The sequence below is a fragment of the Macrobrachium nipponense genome, chromosome 2 (genome assembly GCF_015104395.2).
Source record: "Macrobrachium nipponense isolate FS-2020 chromosome 2, ASM1510439v2, whole genome shotgun sequence".
NCBI lineage: Eukaryota > Metazoa > Arthropoda > Malacostraca > Decapoda > Palaemonidae > Macrobrachium > Macrobrachium nipponense.
The window spans coordinates 165,667,297-165,679,796 of NC_087201.1; the positions used below are offsets into that span (position 1 = coordinate 165,667,297).

General features: G+C 34.4%; 1 protein-coding gene across 1 annotated transcript in view; it reads left to right on the plus strand.

Annotated features, from left to right (window-relative positions):
• The window catches only part of LOC135221361 (putative neural-cadherin 2), a 559,152-nt gene that overhangs the window by 174,058 nt on the left and 372,594 nt on the right, over positions 1–12,500 (plus strand). The window lies entirely within an intron of this gene.

The following is a 12,500-nucleotide window of genomic DNA, read 5'->3' on the forward strand; positions in this document are numbered from 1 at the left end:
ATATATATATATATATATATATATACATATATACATATATATATGTATATATATATATATATACTATATATATATATATATATCTATATATAATATATATATATATCTATATATATATATATATATATATATATATATATATAATTGTATGTAAGTATGTTTATGTATGTATTACAGTATACACAAACTTCTATTATCAGGAGCATTAGGAGAAAGAGCGAAGAACAGAAAGTAAGAGGAAACGGCCATAGAATTTAAGTTACTCTGACCTGGGATTAAGTCGACTTACTTTAATTTGACATTTTATTTCGCCTTCCTCTCTACCCTCCATTAAACAGGATGGGGATTAGATTAATGCCCATGGGACAGGATGTGGGATTTGTCTTTGGTAATCCCTTGTGCAGACAAAGTGTAATCCAACTATTTTTATTTTTTGTGAAGTATATAAACTAAGCCAATATTTAAAAAGTAAACCCTAAGACTATCCTTCATCCAGACAGGTGAACTATGTTATTTCACCTCTGGGTATTCAGTGATGGCTTCCAGGTGTTTGTAAATAAGTGTATGATAAAGTGAAATATTTCCGCGTTCTCTAGTTATTTGTTTAAAGACGACTGCATATTTTGAGAATATATAATCGTTGATTTTTTTCTGAACTGAAAAGAATTTGAAAAATTAAAAACTTTACAATAAACGTTTGTGTAACATCGCTCTCTGACGGGTATACTTGTGTATAGCTGTCTGATGACGTCATCAACCATATTTTTATGAATGGATGGCAGAAAACTCCTCCCCTTTCGCTGTTTACGCAAATTATATAGTTGCCAGATTTCACTTATGAAAAATAACAGATTTAATTTTCGATCAACATTAACTTTAGGCGTGACAGTTCTTGCATCATGGTAGCCACTGAAGGTATTGAATCACTAGAAAGATACAATGATGTATGCTCTTGGCCTCCATTCGTAATATTCTCTGTATTTCTCAACCAATAAAGTTACCAATTAGTCTTTATTCGGTAATGTGCAGACGGTACCTTCCTCCAATGTAGTCAATTGGGAGGATTCTAATTCTTACAAAAATGTATTTTTCCATCGTTAATTTCATTAATCTAGTAGAAGGGGTATTGGAAAAGTTATGTAATTAGATGAAACATCATTTTAGAAGAATATTAGATTTTTAAATATAAAAGTGTTGAGATTTTCATTAGTTGTTTTTGCTTATATTCTAGACTCCTTGAGTATGCTCTGTACTCAAATAAAACAAAAAATGGCAACTCTCCGCTGAGCAAAGATACTGAATAATTAACACATCGAGAACATTTGTTAACTTTATATCTATTTGAAAATATTTTGCAATAGCATTCAATACTTTTTGGCAAAACACACATAGACCAAGATGAGACATTATCAGGAAGATGACGATTTAGATTCTAGAGTATAGTGACATTTGGCAACGATTTCAGGACAGGAGCCGCGAGAGTAGTAAATGACGTCATTGACAGCCAATGGCAGGGCAGCATTTTTCTGCCACACAGGTTTATGTGTTGCTGTTTGATGCAATTCCAAAAGTGTCTCATATTTCTGGGAAATTAACCCTCTCTGATAAACTTGTATTTTATTTATTTTGTTGATAATGATTTAAAAATGAATATACAAATAAGAGGTAGAAAATATATCCTTGCATCATAATTAAATGACAAAAATATCTTATCAGTTTTGTTCTTTAAGTGTGCAGACAGAGTAAGAGAATTTATATATGAATTGCTAGCATTTAAAAAAAACATAAATGGCTTAAGAAATTATTTTATTTCAATTATTTTCTTGCCAAACCGACTTCCTGTTTTAATGAATATCATAATGAAATTCGCATTTCCTTTTCAGTCGCTTAAACTTGCTAATGCTGCTATCATATCTTATATTTTATAACATTTTCTGAAACTCTTACATCTAAAAAAACAAACAATTATCATCGTCTATGAATATCCTACTGAAATTACCAATAATGTGATGAGTTTCTAAATGGCAGAGAGAGAGAGAGAGAGAGAGGAGAGAGAGAGAGAGAGAGACGAGAGGAGAGAGAGAGAGAGATGGTTTTGGAATCCCCATCGCCACAGAGAGAGAGAGAGAGAGGAGGAGAGAGAGAGAAAAGTGGATGAGAGAGAGAGAGAGAGATTGACAGACAGACAGACAGACAAACAAAAGAGAGAGAGAGACGGAGACAGACAGAGAGGAAGAGAGAGAGAGAGGGGGGGGGGGGGGGGGTGGGGGGGGGGGGGGGGGGGGGGGGGGGGGGGGGGGGACAGAAACAGGACAGACAGACAAACAAAAGGGAGAGAGAGAGACGGAGACAGACCAGAGAAAAAGGAAGAGGAGAGAGAGAAGGGGGGATCTCCAAGACGTCTGGGAAAAAAAGGAAAATATATTTGTTGCATGTTCTTACCAGTCATCAACTAGAAAGCTAAAGGCCTTTCTGTAGACCTTTTGGTGGCTGGTAATCTTTCTCTCAGGAATTCTCTAAAATATGTTTTGCTTTGAGTGGTGATATTAGGTTTTTTTTTCTATCAGATATTTTTCATCAATTATCGTCTAATGATGCAATACTGTTTGGACTTTCCAACATGAGAAATTGTCCGGCAATTTATTTTATTTTATTTATTTACTTTATTTTTTGGTAATCTAGTCTCCCAGTAATAATGACGAGACCCTTTTCTTTTTGGCTGTTCGGTGCCAGTGTTTGATATACTTTCTGTGGGATATATATATATATATATATATATATATATATATATATATATATATATATATATATATATATATAATCTTGTATGTGTGGTGAACACAAAATATAGGCAACGAAAAACGTCCAAGTCTGGTCCCACTTGAGACTCACAAGCTTCTAACAATTAAGAAAGGAAAACTTTTATTTGATGAGACGAAATCCCTAAGAAGAGGTACCGACAAAAGCACATGGAAAAGATGAAGTACTTTCTATAAATCCTTCCACTTCAATATATATATACATTTCCTTAAAAGACTCCTAAACATACTTGCAGTGAGGGTGAAATTCCCACACGTATATACACGTTTTAGACTCCATAGAAACGACGAATCTCTTCATGTCGTAAGAAATATGATTACCTTTTAGAACGGCACATCTCAATAAAAAAACAAAAAAGAAAGAAATCTATGATATTCCACCTCAAGGACTCCACGAAGAGCGATCCGATTTAGTGGCGTGAACCCGCTATTCAATCCCGAGTTCTCCTTCAGAGTGGTGGCGTCTTTAATGACATTTCTTGCGCGATCTTTTCAGACCCGAATGTCCCTGAGACTTTTCTCTCCCCAAGTTCAATTTGCCTCCGAAGTTCTCAGACAACCAAACACACTTAAGAGGAGAGAGACGCACGCACGTGGCGGGGGGGAGGAGGAGGAGGAGGAGGAGGCGATGGATAATTTCATTTGGCCACGTCCGGGGGAATATTGCTGTGGGTTTCAGTGGCAGTTTTTTGGTGTTCACTATTATTATTATTATTATTATTATTATTATTATTATTATTATTATTATTATTATTATTATTATTATTCTTCAGAAAATGAACTATATTCATCTGGAACAAGCCTACAGGACCTGGGCTTATGGGGTTATTATTATTATTATTATTATTATTATTATTATTATTATTATTATTATTATTATTATTAGTATTATTATTATTATTATTATTACTATTATACACCAATAAGCTCTTAGTAGATATCAACCTTGAATAAAGAGACAGACAGACAGACAGACAGACAGACGACAGACAGACAGACAGACAGACAGACAGACAGACAGACAGACAGACAGACAGACAGACAGACAGACAGACAGACAGACAGACAGACAGACAGACAGACAGACAGACAGAGAGAAAAGAATTATCACAAGAATTGAAGACCTTATATAAAATCAAGTCCACCGATTCTGCCATTCTTTTTGACAGAACATTCTTAAAAGAGGTCTACACCCTGCATATTATTATTATTATTATTATTATTATTATTATTATTATTATATTATTATTATTATTATTATTATTAATTTTATTATTATTATATTATTAATGAGAAGATGAACCCTATTCATAAGGAACAAGCTCACTGAGGCTATTAACTTTAAAACTCAATTTCTCTCAAAAATATGGTGTTAAAAGTGTTTATACCTGCTGAAAGCAAATTTAGTTAAAGTACTGTTTTTTTTTTTCTGGTTTCATTTCGATGATAATTATCTTGCCACATAACCTAGCAATTGAGAATGTGCATAATAGACATATACTTCAAAAGGGCCCACATTTTCTTTTAACAGTAGCCAAACTGAAAGAAGAACCAATATTCTGTCTAAGTAACATGTTTATCAATGTTGCCACAGGTGAGTACCTTTATTAAAACATTTTTAATGTTAATACAATCCTTCCTGACTATGTTAAAAAAACCATAATTACAGGACATTTCGATTATCAAACATAATTTGTGTGCAAGGATAAAATAAGTTACCTCAAATATCCTAAGTAGGTCTAATGAATCATGATAATTAATACCTGTATAGCAGACAGACAGACAGACAGACAGACACAGACAGGACAGACAGGACAGACAGACAGACAGACAGACAGACAGACAGACAGACAGACAGACAGCGACAGACAGACAGACAGACAGACAGACAGACAGACAGACGAGAGAGAAAAGAATTATCACAAGAATTGAAGACCTTATATAAAATCAAGTCCACCGATTCTGCCATTCTTTTTGACAGAACATTCTTAAAAGAGGGTCTACACCCTGCATTATTATTATTATTTATTATTATTATTATTATTATTATTATTATTATTATTATTATTATTATTATTATTATTATTATGAGAAGATGAACCCTATTCATAAGGAACAAGCTCACTGAGGCTATTAACTTTAAACTCAATTTCTCTCAAAATATGGTGTTAAAAGTGTTTATACCTGCTGAAAGCAAATTTAGTTAAAGTACTGTTTTTTCTGGTTTCATTTCGATGATAATTATCTTGCCACATAAACCTAGCAATTGAGAATGTGCATAATAGACATATACTTAAAAGAGCCACACATTTTTCTTTTAACAGTAGCCAACCTGAAAGAAGAACCCAATTATTCTGTCCTAAGTAAAACAGTTTTATCAATGTTGCCACAGGTTGAGTACCTTTATTAAAAAACATTTTAATGTTAATACAATCTTTCCTGACTATGTTTAAATCCTAATTACAGACATTTCGATTATCAAACATATTTGTGTGCAAGGGATAAATAAGTTTACCTCAAATATCTAAGTAGGTCTAATGAATCATGATAATTAATACCTGTATAGCAGACAGACAGACAGACAGACAGACAGACAGACAGACGACAGACAGACAGACAGCAGACAGACAGACAGACAGACAGGAACAGACAGACAGACAGACAGACAGACAGACAGACAGACGACAGACAGACGAGACAGTCAGTCAGTCATTTCAGACTCCTTGCTGACAAAAAAATTTATTAAACATGGTTTGTAAAGAAAAATAGTAAACATGGAAAGCAAAAAGTACTAACAAATATAAAAAGTTTACAATGAATGCTTGATATGATAACACCTCTGAGCTTTTTTCTAGAACAGCTGAAAAGAGACCAAGAATGTATTATATGAAGAAAGTTTATCCTAACAAATACCCGAGGGAAAAATACGAGCGAAATCTTAAAACCGGAGAAAAAATACTGTTAAAGAAATAGCTGGAAAAAAAAAAACATTCTTACCATTTAAAATGAAAATAGTTGACATCAAAGTTTACGGACGGCTTATCTAATCTAGACAATATAGATATTAAAACTCTGAGTCTTCGACATTTCTGGATTCGGTCAGGGGTTATAAAGCCTTGCTGTTTGTTTTGCATTCTCCTCTAGTTAGTGATTTCATTGGTGTTATCAATAGTTAAGGTCTCTTTATCCCAACTACCCATAGTCTTACCGTGAGTATAGTCTCCGAGCTAGAACATTTATCCCTCATACACCTGTCACCATGAATTCCCACGGCTCCTAAATCGACGATGAGTGCCACACAGGTCCCATACCTCCACCCACCTATTGAATCTCTAGACACTCTAGACAATTTTGATTTATCCTCATTCCTCCAACGATACGTTGAAATATCTTGTGGTCTGTATGAGAAAAAAATTAAATAAGAAAAATAAGGCAGGAACTTGAGGATACGATCTTGGAGTACAGCTTGTGCGTTCTGTTTTATCATAACAGTAAGTTTCGACAATTCTTTTGTGATATTTTTATGGCAGGCGACCGGTAGCTGTTTAGTCTTGACTGAGTGTTAAGCAATTATGTATATATGTATATATATATATATATATATATATATATATATATATATATATATATATATATATATATATATATATATCACCCATATATAGATATAATTGTATGTAAGTATGTATTATGTATGTATACAGTATACACAAACTTCTATTATCAGGAGCATTAGGAGAAAGAGCGAAGAACAGAGTAAGAGGAAACGGCCATAGAATTTAAGTTACTCTGACCTGGGGATTAAGTCGACTTACTTTAATTTGACATTTTATTTCGCTTCCTTTCTCTCTACCCTCCATTAAACAGGATGGGGATTAGATTAATGCCCATGGGACAGGATGTGGGATTTGTCTTTGGTAATCCCTCGTGCAGACAAAGTGTAATCCAACTATTCTCTCTTTTTTTTGTGAAGTATATAAACTAAGCCAATATTTAAAAAGTAAACCCTAAGGCTATCCTTCATCCAGACAGGTGAACTATGTTATTTCATATCTGGGTATTCAGTGATGGCTTCCAGGTGTTTTGTAAATAAGTGTATGATAAAGTGAAATATTTCCGCGTTCTCTAGTTATTTGTTTAAAAGACGACTGCATATTTTGAGAATATATAATCGTTGATTTTTTTCTGAACTGAAAAGAATTTGAAAAATTAAAAACTTTACAATAAACGTTTGTGTAACATCGCTCTCTGACGGGTATACTTGTGTATAGCTGTCTGATGACGTCATCAACCATATTTTTATGAATGGGATGGCAGAAACTCCTCCCCTTTCGCTGTTTACGCAAATGATATAGTTGCCAGATGTCACTTACGAAAAATAACAGATTTAATTTTCGATCAACATTAACTTTAGGCGTGACAGTTCTTGCATCATGGTAGCCACTGAAGGTATTGAATCACTAGAAAGATACAATGATGTATGCTCTTGGCCTCCATTCGTAATATTCTCTGTATTTCTCAACCAATAAAGTTACCAATTAGTCTTTATTCGGTAATGTGCAGACGGTACCTTCCTCCAATGTAGTCAATTGGGAGGATTCTAATTCTTACAAAAATGTATTTTTCCATCGTTAATTTCATTAATCTAGTAGAAGGGTATTGGAAAAGTTATGTAATTAGATGAAACATCATTTTAGAAGAATATTAGATTTTTTAAATATAAAAAGTGTTGAGATTTTCACTAGCTGGTTTTGCTTATATTCTAGACTCCTCTAATACAAAATATGCTTTGTACTCGAATAAAACAAAAACTGGCAACTCTCCGCTGAGGAAAGATACTGAATAATTAACACGTTGAGAACATTTGTCAACTTTATATCTATTTGAAAATATTTTGCAATAGCATTCAATACTTTTTGGCAAAACACACATAGACCAAGATGAGACATTATCAGGAAGATGACGATTTAGATTCTAGAGTATAGTGACATTTGGCAACGATTTCAGGACGGAGGGCCGCGAGAGTAGTAAATGACGTCATTGACAGCCAATGGCAGGCAGCATTTTTCTGCCACACAGGTTTATGTGTTGCTGTTTTGATGCAATTCCAAAAGTGTCTCATATTTCTCGGGAAATTAACCCTCGCTGATATAACTTGTATTTATTTTAAGTCATTATTTTGTTGATAATGATTTAAAAATGAATATACAAATAAGAGGTAGAAAATATATCCTTGCATCATAATTAAATGACAAAAAATATCTTATCAGTTTTGTTCTTTAAGTGTCAGACAGAGTAAGAGAATTTATATATGAATTGCTAGCATTTAAAAAAAACATAAATGGCTTAAGAAATTATTTTATTTCAATTATTTTCTTGCCAAAAGACTTCCTGTTTTAATGAATATCATAATGAAATTCGCATTTCCTTTTCAGTCGCCTTAAACTTGCTAATGCTGCTATCATATCTTATATTTTATAACATTTTCTGAAACTCTTACATCTAAAAAAACAAAACAATTATCATCGTCTATGAAATATCCTACTGAAATTACCAATAATGTGATGAGTTTCTATAAATGGCAGAGAGAGAGAGAGAGAGAGAGAGAGAGAGAGGGTGGGGGGGGGGGGGGGAATTTGCTAATCCTGTTATATATTTTCTGTCTTATGATATTTTTCTGAAACTTTTACATTTAAAAAAACAATTATCATTGTCTTTGACGAATCCTACTAATATGAACAATAACGTGATGAATTTCTATATAACAGAGGAGAGAGAGAGAGAGAGAGAGAGAGGAGAGAGAGAGAGAGAGAGAGAGAGAGGGAGGGGGAGGGGGAGGGAAGCAATAAGTTCCCGGCATGGCAAGGCCAACATACAATTGCTTTCGACATTATCAAAAGGCGAATGGAACGTTGGAGAGAGAATAAAATGGAGCCGACGAAACACAAAAGAATCATTAGGGTGGAAATAAAGCTTTTCGCTCTAATAAACATTTGAACGTAATAAAATTGTGTTACCTGGCGTTTCCAATGCTTTCACACGAAGTTAATTCTTAATTGAAACCTTCTTGAAACGATTTTTGTAGAAACAAAAATTGGGTTTGATGTAAACGATATTGGAACAGAAGATGCAATAAAGGAATAGTCATGCACCGAGTATTGTGTTTAGAATCTATTGGTCAATTTATGCCAAATATTCATATCCTTGCAGCATCTTTAGCAATATGATATCTTTACACTTACTCTTATCAGCTTCAGATACTTTTCAATGACCACAGTGCCCTTCTATCTTCTCGATTTATTCATTGCTAAGCATATATCCAAATGAAGCAAGATTATCTTCAAATCTTTCCTCATCTGGATCTGGGCTTAGTAGCGCTGAGCGTTTCCAAAGAAATACCATTGTGGTTATTAATAATTACAAATATTTGATATACTGATAAGTTATTTAAGTGTAAGTTTAAATGATGAGGATTGTATGCTACTGATTTTTCAATGTATTTTGCAAAAAGAATTTGTGAAAATCACAGATTTGTTTCGTTTCCAATTGCTACAAGACTAGTAAAGTATTCCAGCAAATCTATGAAAATACTATAATTTCTTTTAATAATTACTACAACTGATATTAAACAAAATATACAAAAACTATGGGATAATGTGCAAATGTATAATCCAAATGCACAGGTAAATCCCAGGGGGTTTAAATATTAAAGGATTTATTTTTACATTCTCCAGGGCACTGGTCCTTAAGCTTGATTCTTTAATGGCATTCTTTTTATTTAAGGCATCAGCTTTTTGGGTATAAAGCTTTTTCTTGCAAGATTTTAAAGTTGACGTTTCGTCAAATTTATGTTATTATTATAAAACATGCAAAACGACACAAAATATATAATGGCTTTACCAGGGATTACGATCTGAAAAGAGTCAGTGACACCCATTCATTCTCTGCAAGATTTTGCTCTTATTTTAAAGACTATATTTGTTTAACTTTATGTTATTATTATTGTTATCAATATATACAACATGAAGCAAAATAAAAAAGTTGTATATTTTTAGTAATAACAATAAAGCTAAAAAAAAGCTTCAAATGAGAAACTAAATCTGAATTAAGTGAGTACTTGTTATTCACTTGACAAATGGAAGTAAATGCATTAAGTTTTCTTAAAGGTAAAAGCTTGAAACTGAATATGTATGATGAAAATTGTAGATGTGACTCGAAAATAAAGCTGATAAAAACAGTAGTTAGACAAATCTGTCAGAAGCACAATTCGCAAAGCAGACAATAGGAGGCTGCTTAATCATCTCTCTCTCTCTCTCTCTCTCTCTCTCTCTCTCTCTCTCTCTCTCTCTCTCTCTCTCTCTCTCTCTCTCTCTCTCGTTTTACGCATGTAAGTGGTCTCGCCATTAGATCAGTCCAGTTCGCTGAAGCAGACTTCGTTCCCGGCGGCTCCCGAGGTCATATATTTGGGCAAACAAAGGGTCTTGGAATCCTCCCGGTTGATTTCTGAATTCTGGCAGCAGCAGCTTCAGCAGAAGAGCGTCCCTCTGCCAACACCTTACGATAATGCCTATAATATATCCACGGAAGGCGTAAATATACCTCATAGTTCTTACGAACGTCCCTCCCTCTCGCGAGGTTATCTGGGCTGCAGTTGTTAGGGGAGATTGTTTGGCTTCTCGTTACGGAAATAACAACAGAGCTGCAGGTGGTGTTATATATAACCTTCGCGAGGTTTAAAGTAAATTCAGGCGCGTAAAGGAAGCCGTTTTCGCTCCAGTACCTCGTAAGAATATAGAACTCGGGAGCTTTCGTCGGTCTCTGCGTTGAGCTCATCCTTTCAAAATACTGGATAGGTTTTTATTTACTTATTTTTTATTTTATATTGTGTTTTTTTTTCTTTTTTTAATTATGTTAATTTTGTCCAAACATTTTAACGTTACTGAAGCATTCTATATGTGTTCTTCCCTCATTATCGTATCATTGTAATTATTATTAATGTATTATTAATTTTACTGAAGCATCTATATGTGCTCCCCTTAGCATGTAATTTTTAAAGTTTGTTTCTTTTGTAATTATTATTATTATTATTATTATTATTATTATTATTATTATTATTATTATTATTATTATTATTATTATTATGTATGCTGGAAGTAAACCCTCTTTTAAACATGTTTTATTAAAAGTACGCTCGCTGCCTCAGCTGCATTAATTTTATTTATTTTCTTCTCTATTCTCCTAATATTATTATTATAATATTAAATCACTGTAAGAATAAGGTTTTAGTATTATAATTTCATTGTTATTATTATTATTTTTGTGTGTGTGTGTGTGTGCTCTATCATAGCCCTCCAATTCGAATGGGTCGTATTTATAGCGTGGGGTTCCGGGTTGCATCCTGCCTCCTTAGGAGTCCATCACTTTTCTTACTATGTGTGCCGTTTCTAGGATCACACTCTTCTGCATGAGTCCTGGAGTGACTTCAGCCTCTAGTTTTTCCAGATTCCTTTTTAGGGATCTTGGGATCGTGCCTAGTGCTCCTATGAATATGGGTACAATTTCCACTGGCATATCCCATAATCCTTCTTATTTCTATTTTCAGATCTTGATAATTATCCATTTTGTTTTTTCCCCTCTCTTTCTCTTCAATCTTTGGTGTCCCATGGTATTGCGACATCGAATCGAGAGATACTTTCTTCTTGATTTTGTCAATCAACATCACGTCTGGTCTGTGTGCCCGTATCACCCTATCTGTTCTGATATCAATAGTCCCAGAGGATCTTTGCCTGATCGTTTTTCCTAAATTTTCTATCACTCCTTCAGGGTGGTGCTCGTACCTCTTATTACTGCAAGGTAGCTAGTGTTTCTTGCACAGGCTCCAGTGAGGCTTTGCCACTGAATCATGCCTCTTTTTGTACTGGTTCTGTGCAAGTGCCGGGCATTCACTTGCTATGTGGTTTATGGTTTCATTGTTCGTATTGCACTTCCTACATATGGGAGAGATGTTATTTCCATCTATCGTTCTTGAACATATCTGGTTCTTAGGGCCGGATGATTTGTCTTGTGCCGCTGTTATCATTCCTTCAGTTTCCTTCATCAGCTCTCCCCTCTGTAGCCATTGCCATGTGTCATCGCTGGCTAGGTCTTTAGTCTGCCTCTTTAGTCCGTGCATTGGTTTGTTGTGCCAGTCCTCTGTTCTGTTTGTCATTCTCCTGTCTATATGTATATTTCTGGGTCTTCGTCTACTTTTAATTATTCTGCTTCCCATGCACTCTTTAGCACTCGTCTTTACTGGTTTTTCAGATATTGCCCAGTGTTCTGTTCTCGATTTTGACGCAGTCCTCTATACTTAGTAGTCCTCTCCCTCCTTCCTTTCGTGTTATGTATAGTCTGTCCGTATTTGCTCTTGGGTGTAGTGCTTTGTGTATTGTCATGTTTTCCTGGTTTTCTGATCTATGTTGTGGAGTTCTACCTTCGCCCATTCCTCTATTCCTACGCTGTATCTGATTACTGGCACTGCCCATGTGTTTTATGGCTTTTAATCATATTTCCGGCGTTGAGTTTTTTGACTTGAGTATCGCCTTGAGTCTCTGCATATATTCTTTCCTGATCGTGTCCTTCATCTCTTGGTGTTTTATATCCCTCCTTCCATTATTCCCAGGTATTTGTATCCAGTCTCAT